The 15,120-nt window shown below is 46.0% G+C and overlaps 1 pseudogene; it reads right to left on the bottom strand.

The window, feature by feature from the left end:
• Positions 1-3,935: 3,935 nt before the first annotated feature.
• LOC101273765 (60S ribosomal protein L9-like) lies at positions 3,936-4,631 on the bottom strand (annotated as a pseudogene).
• Positions 4,632-15,120: the final 10,489 nt, after the last annotated feature.

The following is a 15,120-nucleotide window of genomic DNA, read 5'->3' as shown; positions in this document are numbered from 1 at the left end:
TATCATATACAAAATGTCCAGAACAGCGAAGGAAAAATATATACATATAAATATATGTATGTGTGTTTTTGTGTGTTTATTATGTATTTTGGTTTAGCTGCTCATATTGCGCTGATGTCTCTGTGGTTCTCTTGGCCTTTCCCTCATAGTTGCAAGGTGGCTGCTGCAGCTCCATACATAGTATTTGCATTCCAGGCACAAGATGGAGGGGAGGGGAGGTAGAGTCACAGCTGACTCATTTTATTAGGAAAGAAAAAACTCCCCAGAACTTTCCACCTCCCAGCGAGTTCTGTTTATATCTCATTGGCCACAGCTGTGTCATATTGTTACTGAACCAGGTTTGTTTGCTTGACATGCAGCAAGCTAAACCCTGAGACACTGAGGTCTGCAGCAGAGAAAGGGTTTATTCACGAGGGAGCCAAGTGAGGAGACAGGAGAGCAAATCTCAGATCCGCCTCCCAAAAGGCAAGAGGCTTGAGATATTTATGGGATAAAGAAGCAAGGTGGTTGTAAGGTGTGGGGAAAGGTGATTGGAAGTAGGGAAAAGGTGAGGTAATAGGTGCTCTGTGCAGGCTTAGTTTTAGTGTCGGTGGTCCCCACTAGACTTAGCCAGCCTGAATTGGGCAGAAGCCGACTCCAAATTTCTGTAAAACAACTTAAGCCCCTGTTACTATAGTGACCCATATGTCAGAAGCATTATCTATAGGGGTGGTTAAGAAGTCTGGTGATATGTTACCTAGGCTACGTGAAGCTTGGAGAGGGGAGGGTATGCAATTAGAGAAAGGGGGGAAAAAAGAACAACTAAAGCAGGCTTAATCAGTAAAGGAAGGTTACAAACAGAGGGGTTTCTAACAATTTGTTCCCTTATCTGCTGTTCTATAAGACACATTCAAGGATTTCTGTTAAGGCACCAGCTTCTGTTAACCCTATGGGGCACAGTCTCAATATGGCCATCCTATCTGCAAGGGAGGCTGGGAAGGCAAATTATTCAGCTAGGCACATTTCAAAGGAAAAAATAGGGAATCAATATTTACAGACAAATGAAAGCGTCTGCCAGAACACAAACGTACCACCACCACCACACACACACACACACACACACACACACACACACGCACACACACGCACACACACTCACACACACAGAAGATAAATTGGACTATATTAAAACTAAGAACTTCTGTTTGTTCATCAAATAACTCCATAAAGAGAGTGAAAAGGCAAACAGCACTGGGGGGAAAAGTGCTGAAAAGGAAATAAATGCAGAATATACATTTAAAATATATAAAAGGCAGACAACCCATTAGAGAAGAAAAAGGCAATAGAAAAGCAGTAACTTCACAAAAGAGAGTATCCCAATGCTCTATAAACATTTAAAAATGTACTCACCGTCATCAGTCATCAGGGGAATATACGATAAAACCACAACGAGTTACCATTTTACACCCACCAGGATGACTAAAATAAAAGATGGAAATTAGCAAGTGCTGATGAGGATGTGGAGCAACTGGAACTCTCATACTCTATTGGTAGGAGTGAAAATTGGTACAGTCACATTGGAAAGCACTTTAGCTTCTTTTTGTGGGGGGGCGGTATGCGGGTCTCTCACTGCTGTGGCCTCTCCCGTTGCGGAGCACAGGCTCCGGACGCGCAGGCTCAGCGGCCATGGCTCACGGGCCCAGCTGCTCCGCGGCATGTGGGATCCTCCCGGACCGGGGCACGAACCCGTGTCCCCTGCATCGGCAGGCGGACTCTCAACCACTGCGCCACCAGGGAAGCCCTCCTCTTATTCTTATGCTCCCTTGCCTCATCCTCCTTCACTTGGCTAACCAAGCCCCTCAACTTAAGCCCCACTTCCTCTAGGAAGTGTTCTGGGAAGTTCCCTCAAGTAGATACCCTGTACTGTGCTCTTCGAAATGCTCATATTCTGCCTGACATGGAACTCACACCTGGAATTCTACCTCTACACTGAGCAGTGCCTATTCATTCATTTAAAAATCATTTATGGAAACTAACACAACATTGTAAATCAACTATACTCCAATAAAAATTTTTAAAAATTAAAAAAAATTATTTATGGAGAGCCAAGTATATGTATGGCACAGTGCTAGGCACTATTTTTGTCTCCTGCTCAGTGCCTGCCGCAAATTATATAGCGAATATTCACTGAAAGAATTAAGGGCCAGCTTGAAGCAACCAGGTCTGAGATGGTGGCTGGCGATCAGAAAGAATGTTGGAACACCGATGGGTGGAGCCTTGTCTCAGCTCCAGGGAGCAAGATAAGTCCTAGGGTAGAGGGAACTGAGCTCTCCTAACCGGGCTGGTGCCCTGAGGTCAGCCTGCACTGGGAACCACCTGATAGCAGCTAACAGGAATTTGTTCTACAGGGCTCAGGCAAGGAGCCAGCCGGGGCTGGGAATTGGGCAGACCCTTCGATGTTGTGTCTGTGGCTAATTTCTCCTTGGCTAGGGTTCCGCGCCAATGAACCACTATGCTGGAGTGTAGTGAAATGTTTAAGCCTAGGGTTTTTGCAGTCAAAGAGAGTTACTTAAGTTCTCAGAGCCTCAGTTTCCTTTTCTGTAAAATGGGAATAAGACTCGTACCCATTTTGTAGGCCATTGCAAGGATGGAATGAGATTATGTATATGATATATCAGGCTGGTATCTGGCATACAGTAAAGTTTTATCAATGTTAACAATTATTGTTATCTAGGCTTGCTTTTTTAATTTGCAGTATGTCTAGGGGAGATAAGAGGAGCAAAACTTTTGCCCCAGTTTGGAGGTATATCTTTAGCTATCTCTAAGAGCCCCATGTATATAGCAGCCAATAGCAAATGAAAGCTCCCTGCTTGGACCTGTGCCTTCCCAGACTTCCCTTTGGCTGGGACATAGCACAGAACATCTGGGTCTTCCCCAACATGCTGCATCTGAGGCCTAAGGCCACCTCAAGAAGGTGAAAAGTCTCAGCGCTCACTAACCATACCTAATCACAGTAAAAAATCTGAGGATAAAAGGAGTTACTTGGATATCATCAAAAAAGCTAGATTTAGCAATAAAAGGGTTATCATGGGATCAAGTGGAGAAGAATGTAGGCCAAAGGAGGTTTCAAAGAGCCATAGATGAAGTCCTGTGTTGCAAAATGTAGATGTTTAAATTATGGCTCTGGCCCAATGCATTGGAGCAGCTCTCTCTCTCTCTTTTTTTTTTTAACTTTTTAAATTTCTATTGAAGTATAGTTCATTTACAGTGTTGTGTTAGTTTCAGGTGTCAACTCTCTTTTTAAGCCTGCCCAGCATCTAGGGCTGGCTGGATTGACAGTGAAGGCAGAATGACTTCCAACTTTTTGCCTGACGAACTGCATAGATAGAGGCACCAGTAGTTGACATTTGGAGAAGATAAACAGATTTGGAGAGGGAAGAGACCAAGTCCAGTTTTGAATATAGAGACTTTTAAGGTGTTTGAAGGGTACCGAGGTAGGTATGTTTAGAAGGCAATTGAAAATGTGGATCTGGAGCTCACAGAAAGTTATATAAAGATGGACGATGAGAGAATTCCGTGGGAATCCAGTGGTTAGGACTCCACGCTCTCACCGCCAAGGGCCCAGGTTTGATCCCTGGTCAGGGAACTAGATCCCACAAGCTGTGCCACGTGGCCAAAAATAAAAGAAGATGGAGAATGAGAATTGTAAATAACAAGGGACAATGTCCACTGTGGGCAAGAACAAGACACCCCAGGGTATAAAGTAGAGTGAGAAGAGGACTAAGGAGAAAACCATAGAGAATTGCCATTTGGAGAGGAAAAATGGAGGAAGGAAAGCCAGCAGAGAGGATGGAGAAGGAAAAAACAAGCAGGGAAGTGAGAGCAAAACTAGGGCCTAGCTGTGAGACCACCAGACATCTTAAGGAGAATTCTGATTCACAGGAAATGAAATTGAATTTTTTTTCCCAAGTCAAAAGAGCTTTTATTCATTTTTAAAATATCACATGTGAACCTGGCCCCTTGCGGTCTCTGTAACTGAATCACTCAGATCTTATTCATCAGCCCGCTGAACTGTTCCTTTCTCAGAAACACAGATACCATCCACAAATGTTCTGATATCCTTGTTTTTAACTGTTGTGGCTTTTGCTGAATCAAGGCAGCTGAATTTGACACAAGTTCAATGTCGTTTCCTTCAAGAATCAACTCATCTTTCTGGGCTTGAGATACTGAACAAGCAACACCTGGCCTCATCCGAGCCCTGCGGATGTATTTTTCACCCCCAAAAATTTCGGATTTCCACAAGAGAACCATTCTCCTGAATAACGATGTTGATGGGGAAGTGAGCATACACAGACCTCATCTGGTAACGGAAGCCCAGTGTAACACCCTTGATCATGTTCTGTACATGACTACAGATAGTGCGAACAGTGGCCAGTTCCTTTCTATTCCCCCACCATTTGTCAACCCGGAGCCTCTTCTTTTTCTTCCCAAGGAGTCTGAGTTCTACACTGATGTGATTGAAGTCCCTCCGCAGGGTGCCTCTGGGGCCCTTCACAATAACGGTGTGTCCCTTCAGAGTAATGTCGACATTTTCTGGAATGTCGACAGTCTGACTGCTGAGAATGGTCTTCATTCTCACAGTAGATGTGGCAAAGAGCTGAAATAGAATTTTAAAGGCATGAAAACATAACCTCACTCATAATGAAGACATGTACAATAAAACAATGAAGAGGTAGCATTTTTTAAAAAATCTACCAGACTGGCAAGAATGGAAAAGTTTAACACAGTGTTTGAGAGGATGTGGGGAAATAGACACTTTAAAATAGTAAAGATATACACTTTTGGGCTTAGTGATTCCATTTCTAGGAACCCACTGGATGGATATGCTTATACATGGGTACAGAGAGGTTTGTACAAGTATATTCATTGCAGCATTATTTGTTGTAGCAAAGGGTTGGAAACAACCTAAACGTCCATCAATAGAGGACTTGCCAAATTAATAATGACATCATTTCAGCGGAATATATGCATTTCAGTGGAATATATGGAGTTATTAAAACAAACAAGGGAGATCAATAAGTACTAATTTGGAACAATAGCTAAGATATCTGAAGTGAAAAACATCAGAAGGAGAATAGAACAGGATGTGCTATCATTTATGTAAAAATGGATAAGGCTGGCTTTGGAGCCAGACTGCCTTGGTTTAATTCCCAGCCCCACTGCTGTCTAGCTATGTAACTGGGGGAAAAGCTACCTGTGCTTCAGTTTCCTCAGCCGTCACCTTCACAGGGTTATCAGAGATGTGAAGATTTACTTTTCCCTTTTGTACTTTTTGAATTTTTTTTTTTTTTTTGGCCGTGCCGTGCGGCATGCGGGGATCTTAGTTCCCCGACCAGGGACTGAACCCACGCCCCTGCAATGCAAGTGCAGTCTTAACCTCTGGGCCACCAGGGAAGTCCCTGAATTATTTTTAAACCATGGCATGTGTAACCCTAATTTTCATTTAATTAAAAATTTTAAACAAAGAAGGTATATGAGTAGCAACTAAGCATGTGGAAAAGATGCTAAATTCATTAGTCATTAGGGAAATGCACTTTAAACCACAATGAGACACCACTGCAAGTCTATTCATATGGCTAGAATTATAAAGACCAACAATACCAAGCGCACCACCCCAAGCCTATATTGCTTTGACAGCTCATTCACATCAAAGAAAATGTGATCCTCCCTTCCCAGTGTACAACTCACCAAGGGATTCATTCTGATTGGTCCTGCCTGGGTCACATGTCCAGCTCTGAACCAATCACTGTGGGGCTGTGAATCACCTTAAAGTGTTGGCGAAGATGTGTAGCAATTGAAACCTTCATAGGCTGCTGGTGGGAATGTGAAATGGTACAGACACCTTGGGAAACACATGGGCATTTTCTTACAAAGTTAAACATAACATCTACGCAGTAACTCAGAATTCCACTCTTAGGGATTTACCAAAGAAATATGAAATTTTATGTTCACAGAAAGACTTGACTTGAATGTTCTTAACCGCTTTATTCAAAATAGCCCCAAACTGGAAACACCCCAAAAGTCTATCAGCTTGGGAATGGGTAAACAAAATGTGGCATATCCGTACAAAGGAGTAAAAAGGAATGAGCTGATACGTGCAGCAGCATTGATGAATCTTAAAACATCCAGAAACAAAAACCCAAATACTGTATGATTCCACTTATATAAAATTCAAGAGAAGGCAAAACTATAGTAATGAAAAGCAGATTAGTGGTTGCCAGTGACGGGGGCTGGGGAGGAACTGACAAAGTGGCACAAGGGAACTTTTGGAGTGATGGAAATATTCTATGTTATGATTGTCGTAGTGGTTACATGACTGTATGTTTGTCAAAACTCAAATACATAAGACTGTGAATTCTATAAACAAAGTTGGATTAAAAAAAGACTCAGTCTAACAACAACAATTTTTTCTTTTTAAAGGATGACCTCGTCTGTAATGTTCAGTGACAGAGAGAAATTAAATAGGATGAGGATGCGAAGGGATTGTTTGAATGGCTACTTATGTGCCAGGCTTTGCATCTTGGTTGGGGAGGGATGAAGTTGGACCCCATATTGTCAGGAGTCAATGGGGAGGGAAGAAGTGGAGGTAGTCATCGAGGACATCTTCCAAGAAATTCATCTGCACATAGATACCAAATAAACATGACTCAACCTTTCTGGTTACGAAAGAAATACAGATTAAAACAATATCACTATGGCCCATCTGATTGCTATAGTCTGATAGCCTGGGTGGGCCTGGGGGTAGGAAGTGGTGTATAATCTTTGGAAAAAGCAATTCGAAATAAAAACCCCTGCCCCATCTCCCCACAAATGTCAAGATTTTGACCTGGCCACTCCACTAGCAATTTATCTTAAGGAAATAACTGGACAGCTGGACAAGGGAGGAGGCATACAGTTGTTAAATCAAAGTGTTCTTTATAATGTAAAGCAGTGGAAACAACCTAAGTATCCAGTAATAGGGGGTTGACTGAGTAAACCAATGGTTTATTCATCCCAGAATTTGCTTTCAGCCTTTGACATTTTTTGATGTACATAATAACTTGGGAGAGGAAGGAATTGGGTGAGGAGGAAATGGGGATGGCAGGGAGATTTATATTTTTGCTAAATACCCTTTCCTACCTTTTGAATTTGGGACCATGTGAATCTACTGCCTACTAAAAAGTTAAAATAAAAATTTTAATACAATATGAATTATATCTGGAGCTATAATTACTAAACACGGAAGGCCATTTACAATATAGCGTTTAGCGGGAAAAGCACGTTGCAGGGCAGGGTGAGCATATTTTTGTAAAAAAATTGATTTATATGGGTAAAGCATTGCAGGAGGAACAACAAAACGTTAGCTGTAGTTGTTTCTGGATGGTGGTTTTTGGTGACCATGATTTTTTTCTCTTTTTATATTTATATTTTCTAATTATTAAAAGAATGATTAATTGTAGGCCTTGTCTAATTAAAAATATACACTTTTTGGACATTAGCGGGAAAACTGGTGAAATCAGAAAGTCTGTAGTTTAGGTCATAGTATTGCACCAACATCAGTTTCCTAGTTTTGACCAACATGCCGCAGTTCTCTAAGATGTTCACGAGGGGAAGCTGGACGAAGGGTATACGGGAACTCTTTGTACTATTTTTGCGGCTCACTTGTAAACCTAAAATAATTTCAAAATAAAAAAGCCTTTACAAAGTTTTAAAAATAAGTTTAATGACCTAAAAATATCACTTTTTCTATCATGATAGCATTGTAGAATGTAGTTAGACATGACCAAAGACAAAGCTTGGTCGTGAAAGGAAGAGGAAGGTAGGGTATCAGGAGAGTGGGATTTTAGGACAGGAGAGATTTCACAGGCAGAGGAGGGCCCAGGAGGCTGGCAGAGGCTGAAGGGGAGCGTGGAGGGGAGCTGTAATTGAACAAGGTGGCTGAGGAAGGCCAGTGGGACCTTCGGAGGAGGTGCCTCTTTCTCAAAGACTGAAGGGAAAAGAAAAAAGACGAGGGGATATAACTGAAGTTTATTGGCAGGAGACTTTATGTCAGCCCACCTGGGGAGGTGGGTTTCTCTGGGAGATAAGGGTCAGCTTACCTGTTGAAGGTGGGGGTGATGGGGAAAGCGTGGAGCTTGTGAATGGGTGATAGATGAGGTCTGGAAGCCAAAATGCGTCATACAACCAAATGACCGTGAGACTGTGGTATTTCCCAAGTGTCCCAGGAGAGTCACTTGGAATGCGTTAGAATCACAGGGTCTCTGTGCCTCCAACCCAAACCAGGGAAGAGACTTGAAGACCTTTATATATAACAAGTACCCCCAGGTGGTTCTTCCCTGGAGCGAAGTAGGAGGAACACTGAAGTATTGCTAAGGTCTGGCTGCTCAAAGTGTGCTCTGAGGACTGGCAGCATCGGTCTCACCTGAGAGCTGGTTCGAGCAGCACGCCTTACTTCACACCTGAGAAATCAGCTTCTGCATTTTAAATTTGATCTCCAAGTGAATCATACGCACATCAAAATTTGAGAAGCGTTATGCTAAGTAACAACTGTTACCATAAATATATACAATTGGCATAAAAACATGGCTGTCCCCACTGGAGAGCCCACTAGTAGGAAGAGAGAACCTCCCATTTGGACTGACCAGGGTCGTGAGGCTGGAAGATGAAGAGGGTGGTGAAGGGGTGGTTGCAATGTTTGAACATGGGGTCTAGGATGGAAGGAAGACAAGGAACAGGGCTGGTGAGCTGAGTGGCTAGGGAAGGCTGAGGGAGTCTGGAGAATCGGATTGGATCAAGAAGCAGGGGTGGAGGGAGTACAGAGTAGGAAAGGTGGAGGGATGAGGGGTATGTTTATATCCAAGGTGTAGCCTTGGGAGTGGGTGGCTACAGAGGAATGGAGATGAAGCTATCTGAGTGAGGGAACTCAAGGAATTGTGAGGTCCTCCGGTTGAGTGGGTCATTCACAGTTCAAGTTCAATTTGCTCAGGTGAGGATCTGTGCTAGTTTGCTCAGCCACCATTCTTTGGAGATCCGCGTGATTTGGAGGCTGGCAGGGAACAGTGGATAGCCAGCCTCATTGTCTCGCCAAAGCTCCCTTTGTTTTTCTTCTCGTTCTCGTGTTCTTACTTGTATCACTGTCATGTTGCTGGGTTGGGGTATCCTCCGAGCTTGACTGAGTTCCCTCACACGTGAAAGAGTAACCCAGAGCATCTACGGAGAAAGACTGTTATGGTGGGATAATGGCTGGTCTCTATTTTCTCTGTGCTTTTCTGCAACTTTCTAATTTTCTACCATGTGTAATGGGTTCCTATTGCTTGTGCTGAACCATTCTTCCTTCTTGTGATAGCAGCACCGTAGCGGCTCCTGAGCAACCACCCCTTACCCCACCCTCTTTCAGTGTAGTTTCTGGGGTGAGGATGCTCCCCTAATACAGAAATAAGTACACAGGGATTTCCCTGGTGGCCTAGTGTTTAGGATTCCGGGCTTACACTGCCATGGCCTGGGTTCAATCCTTGGTCGGGGAACTGAGATCCCACAAGCTGCGCAGAGTGGGGAATAAACAAAAAAGAAAGAAAGAAGTACACAATCCAGGCCCGGACAATCACAGTGTTTCACCTCTTTGGCTGCAGTGATTGGTTCAAGAAAAAGTCTCAAGTATGTCCAATGCAAAACCATTAAATAATTTTTTTTTTTGGAATAGTTGTAAGAGAGAAGCTCTCTTCCTTTTGGGGGTGTGAAAGATGGGACACATGTCTGGGGCTTCCACTCTGTAGCGGGGAGTGTGTCTGAGAATAGAGCTAACGTGAAGGAGAGCACAGAGGAGAGGCAGGAAGTGAGAGTTCTGATCTTATCATTCGAGTTTCTGGATCCAACCATACCTGAAGCTAGTGACGCATTTCCAATGATATGAGCCAACATTTTCTTAATCCAGTGTGAGTTAGGTTTTTGGCACTTGCGACAAGATTCCTAACACAAGATTTATTACTTTTGTACAAATACAAATTTGTATTTTTGATAATGTTTTTTAAAAAACACAAAAGACAACTGTCAGATTCCTGAGTACATGTAGTTAGTCAACTAGCAGAGCTGTTAAACAGAATTTGTCAAACAAACACCTGCAGATCTGGCCCGGGATGTGAGCAGACATGGCTGGGAAGATTGCTCCAGGAGTGCTCCTGGAGGCGGGGGAGGAGCTGTGAACAGTCAGCTCATTCCCCCTCCTCCCCTGGCTCCTCCCAGCTCCAGCTGGGCACAATGAATGACGTGCCTTCAGCCTTCAGCCTGCAGTTAGAGCATGTGTCTCAGGAATCCTGCTGAGGCACGGGGCTGGTCCTGCCTCTGGAAAGAAGGAGCTGGAACAGTTCTGGCTTGCTGGGAGGTGGCTGTGGCTGCCTAGGCCAGACCTGGGCCTGGTGGGGACCTTCCCAGGTCACCCACCCTGGGGGATACCCCGCCGGCCATCTCCGGGGCTGCCTCAGTGGAGGAGGGAGGGGACAGAGCCACAGAGATATTTGCCCCTTGGAGGCATTTCCTGGAACACCGCGTTGCTTTTAGGATGTTATAAACATCCATGCAATACCTATGTTACTGCCTACTCATCATTCTCTTTGTTTTCTGAGTTTTAAAAAATTCTGTAAAATCATGCACTATAGAGGTGTGCATAGAACGTGTATGTGGTTTTAAAAAACAGGAGAGTAAACACCCATGTTTGTACTCCCGATGAAGAGGAGATCACTGACAGCCAGTTCTCCACATGGAGACCTCTGATCGCCTGCACTCCCACGACCCCTCCAGAAATTTCCGTTATCCTGACTTCTGTGGTCAGGGCATCCTGCTTTTCTTTCTAGTTTCACTTAGCATTTTTCTTTAAGTCAACTCACTCTTATTTTTTAATCTATTTTTTTATTTTTAATTTTTTATAAATTTATTTGTTTTTTTTTAATTTATTTTGGCTGCGTTGGGTCTTCGTTGCTGCGTGCAGGCTTTCTCTAGTTGTGAGCGGGGGTTACTCTTCGTTGTGGTGCACAGGCTTCTCATTGCGGTGGCTTCTCTTGTTGCGGAGCATGGGCTCTAGGCACGCAGGCTTCAGTAGTTGTGGCTTGTGGGCTCTAGAGCGCAGGCTCAGTAGCTGTGGTGCATGGGCTTAGTTACTCCGCGGCATGTGGGATTTTCCCAGGCCAGGGCTTGAACCCGTGTCCCCTACATTGGCAGGCAGATTCCTAACCACTGCGCCACCAGGGAAGCCCAACTCACTCTTTTAATTCAAATGATTTTTTTGACTTTTTTTATTGAGGTAAAATTCACATAACTTAAAATTTTAAAGTGTACAGTTTAGTGGCACTCAGTACAGTTCCAAAACTTTCATCACCCCCAAAGGAAACCCTGTACCCACTGAGCAGTCACTCCCCACTCTTCCCTCCCACTCCTCCCAGCAACTACTAACCTACTTTGCCTCCGTGGATTTATTTATACTGAGTATTTCATATAAATGGAATCACACAATGCGTGGCCTTTGTGGCTGGCCTCTTTCACTGAACATAGTGGTTTTGAGGTCCATCCGTGTTGTAGATGTATCAGGGCTTCCTTCCTTTTTATGGCTGACTACTATTCCATGGCAAATAAATTTCTTTTAAAAGGAAACTGCTTCATTAGTCCTGACTTTTCCCTCTGCCCGGAAAGTTATTTTCCCGGATATGTCTGCATGAATGACTCCCTCAAGCTGTTCAGATAATACCCTTGCACAGAGGTCTCCCCTGACCACATAACACAGAGACTGGCCCCTCTGTCCGCCCCCAGACTCCCAGACCCTCTCTACCATGCTCTACATTTTTCTTCCTTCCGTAGCACTTCTCACCCTCTGACATGCTATCCAAGGTACTCACTTCTTACGCAGACTGTTTCTGTGTCTGTCTCTCCCCCTGGGAGGCTGTGAGTTCCACAAGGGCAGGGAGCTTTGTCTGCTTGCCCCACACGTGCGTCCCCAGCTGCTACAACAGTGTTTGGCAGCGAGTAAGCAGTTGTGGGAGGCTGGATAATGGACCCCCCAAGATGTGCACATCCTAATCCCTGGAACCTGTGAATGTTACCCCCTGTGGCACACAGAGCCTTTGCAGACATGATTAAGTTAGGAATCTTGAGATGGGGAGACTATCTTGGGTTCTCTGGGTGGCCCTAAATATAATCACAAGTATCCTTATTTAAAAAAAAAAAAAAAAAGGCAGAGGGAGACTTGGTTGCAGCAGAAGTCAATGTGACAACTGAAGCAAGATGCTACTCTGCTGGCCCTGAGGAGGAATGCAGTTTAGAAGCCAGAAGAGGCAAGAAGACGGATTCTCACCTAGAGCCTCTGGAGCGAGCACAGCCCTGCCGACACCTTGATTTTAGCTCCACGAGACTCCTTTCACAACTCTGGCCTCCAGAACGGTAAGGGAGTAAATTTCTGTGGTTCTAAGCCACTCACTTTGTGGTAGTTTGGTACAGCACCCACAGGACACTAACGCAGTGCTCAATAAACAGCTGTTAAATGAATAAACACTGTCCAACCAGTGACTAAGGGAAACACCGTTACTGCTTACAATAAGCAGAAGGTAACTGAGAAAACACAGGCAGTGTAAACATAGCGATGCAATTAAACTTGGCTTGATAGCTAGAAATCTACGGCCTCCGAGGCAGCTCTCTCTCTGTTAGAAAAGAGAGCTGAGCACCCGTTAGAGACCGTTAGAGACCTATGAGCCCCACGCTGGGAACTGACATCTGCACGTTGAAGAATGGAATGGCGTTCTTGTCCTGTCAGTCAATGGTACTTAAAGCTCCAATTTGCTGGGGCAGGCGAGGGGCTCAAGGCGGGCTTCAGAGAGATGGTGACATCTGTACCTGGTCTTGGAGGGTTAGTGGAGAAAGAGAGAGATCAGAGTGTGGCATTGTAATTAAGTTTGTGGGCCACCTAAAGTCACCACTGTAGGGTGGATCCTGTGACGTGACAAATGTGACTGAGGTGACGGGGGGGGGGGCCGCCAGAGGCATCTCAGCGGGACGTCTGTGATGGGCGGTCCTCGTGGAGACATCTCCCGGGCAGAGCCTGGAGTTGGGACGGGAGGGAGGAGAGCTGGGAGACTGGGAGAGTCGTGAGGATGGAGCCTCGTGCCGCTTCTACCTTTTGTCTCGGCTCCGTCTTGTGCGCCACCTGCGTCTTAGATGTAGAGGTCTCGGGGTCCCATCATCAACTCTCTTCCTCTTTTCTTCCATGTGACCTCAAACCACCCTTGCCGACCCCCTCATGTCTCTCTCTGGCCCAGACCTCTCTCCTGAGTCTTCAACCCCAGGAGAGGTTGGGGTCTATCTGATATCACCCCTTGGGGTGCAGGCGCAGCAGGGACGTGTTGAGTTTGAGACACCTCTATCATCAGGGAGATGTTCTATGGGCTGTGCAATGCTTGGGGCTGGGACTCAGGGGCCCAGAAGGGAGATCAGCAGAGCCATGAGGTTGGGAGCTCAGCTTGAGAAGAACAAGGGCATATCAAGGACAAACGTTTCCACAACCTGCACGTGGAGCCGTTGTCTCTCAGGGTCAGTAACTCCTGGCCGTGTGGCTACCTACCCAGGGCTCTGGGAATGAAGCAGTCCCTCCTGCCCCCGCCTCTGTCCCGGCACAAGAACACCTGAAGCCAGAGAACGCCAGAGGGGACCTCTTCAGGGGCACGTGGACTCGGCCTCTGGGGAAAAGCTTCCATCTGAAAGGCACTTTGCACAGTGGTTAAGTGCACGAGCTCTGGGGCAGGCCTGTGTCCACCAGTTATTAGTGATTGGGGCCATGAGAATGGGACCCATAGGGATGGTGCCCTGTGCCTCCATTCCCTTATTTGTACGAATACCTGTGCTGTGAGAATTCCACAAGCTGATGTGTGTGGAGTGGTCAGCAGATTCCCTGGCCAACTATAAGCGCTCAGTCAAATATTAGCCATTGTTACGATCGTGATTGTTTTGATTAGCTCCATAAACTTTCCCAAAAGACCATCACTGTATGCAGTCCTACCCCAGTTTGGAGACAAAGAGGTAAGACACAATTCCTCCCCTCAAAGCGTTCACTGTTTAATGAGACAGAAAAATGGATAAAAAATTGTATTAGGGGATGGAAATTCTGTAAGAGAGAAAGCTCCAACTTCCTGGGGTAAGGAAAAGTACGGGAAGACTTTACAGAGGTGGTGATACCTGTACCTGGAAGGATGAGTGGAGGCGGAGAGAGGGCAGTGTTTGGCATTACAGGTGCACGAGGTTGGGTGCTGGGCAGGAGGGAGATGGCTGAGCCGTGGCGTGTGCGCTGTACGCGGGGGGAGAGATGGGCGACTGTTGCCTCAGATGCTTTTGGCCTCAGCTTTGACAAAGCCATCCAAAGCTGAGCCTCGCTGCAAATGTTCCTGCCTGTGATGTCATGCTGAGGCGGGTCAATTCCATGAACGTGAGGGCCTGGCCCCCACCCCTCCTGCTTTGGGGAGGAGGAAGTTCTCTCCGGGCAACGCCCAGGCAGGCATCCATTGCAGGTTCCCTGGCGGCACTGGCTGCGGCCGCCCCAGCCCAGCATGGACAGGAGCCAGGCTCTTGCCTTCGGCAACCTGATGCTTGCCTGCGTCAGCCCTGGCTTGAGCCCACTCCTCAGGGGAGCCAGGGGTCACGGTGACCGTCTCCCTGCTGGCTGCCATGCCTCCTAACAGCGCCCCACCCGTGAGGGCCAGAGGAACCACCGCAGGGGGCAGAGACGGCTCTGGCAGCCACAGGTCTGAGGTTGGGTTGGACCAGGCAGGGTCCCCCAATCCCTGTTCTTTCACCAAGACTTCTGCCTCTGCTTGAGCGGGAAGCAGTCCTGAATGCAGGCCTCTCCACACCAACGGATGTGGGACTTCCTTCTGTCCTACAGCCGGGTGGGGAGCCTACCCTTCTTCCCAGCCGCACTGACGTGAGCCTCACACATAAAAGGCACAGACACTGACTGGATGCAAAATGATGGAGTGATAAAGTGCACAGGGTCGGGGGCGTGGTCTGGAGTCACAGTGCCTGGGTTAGAAACCCAGCTCTGCAACTTCCTAGCTGTGTCACCCAACATTTCTG

Source organism: Orcinus orca, chromosome 16 (genome assembly GCF_937001465.1).
Source record: "Orcinus orca chromosome 16, mOrcOrc1.1, whole genome shotgun sequence".
In the NCBI taxonomy this organism is placed as follows: domain Eukaryota; kingdom Metazoa; phylum Chordata; class Mammalia; order Artiodactyla; family Delphinidae; genus Orcinus; species Orcinus orca.
The sequence above is the reverse complement of the archived record's forward strand: the minus strand, read 5'-3'. Positions and strand labels throughout refer to the sequence as shown.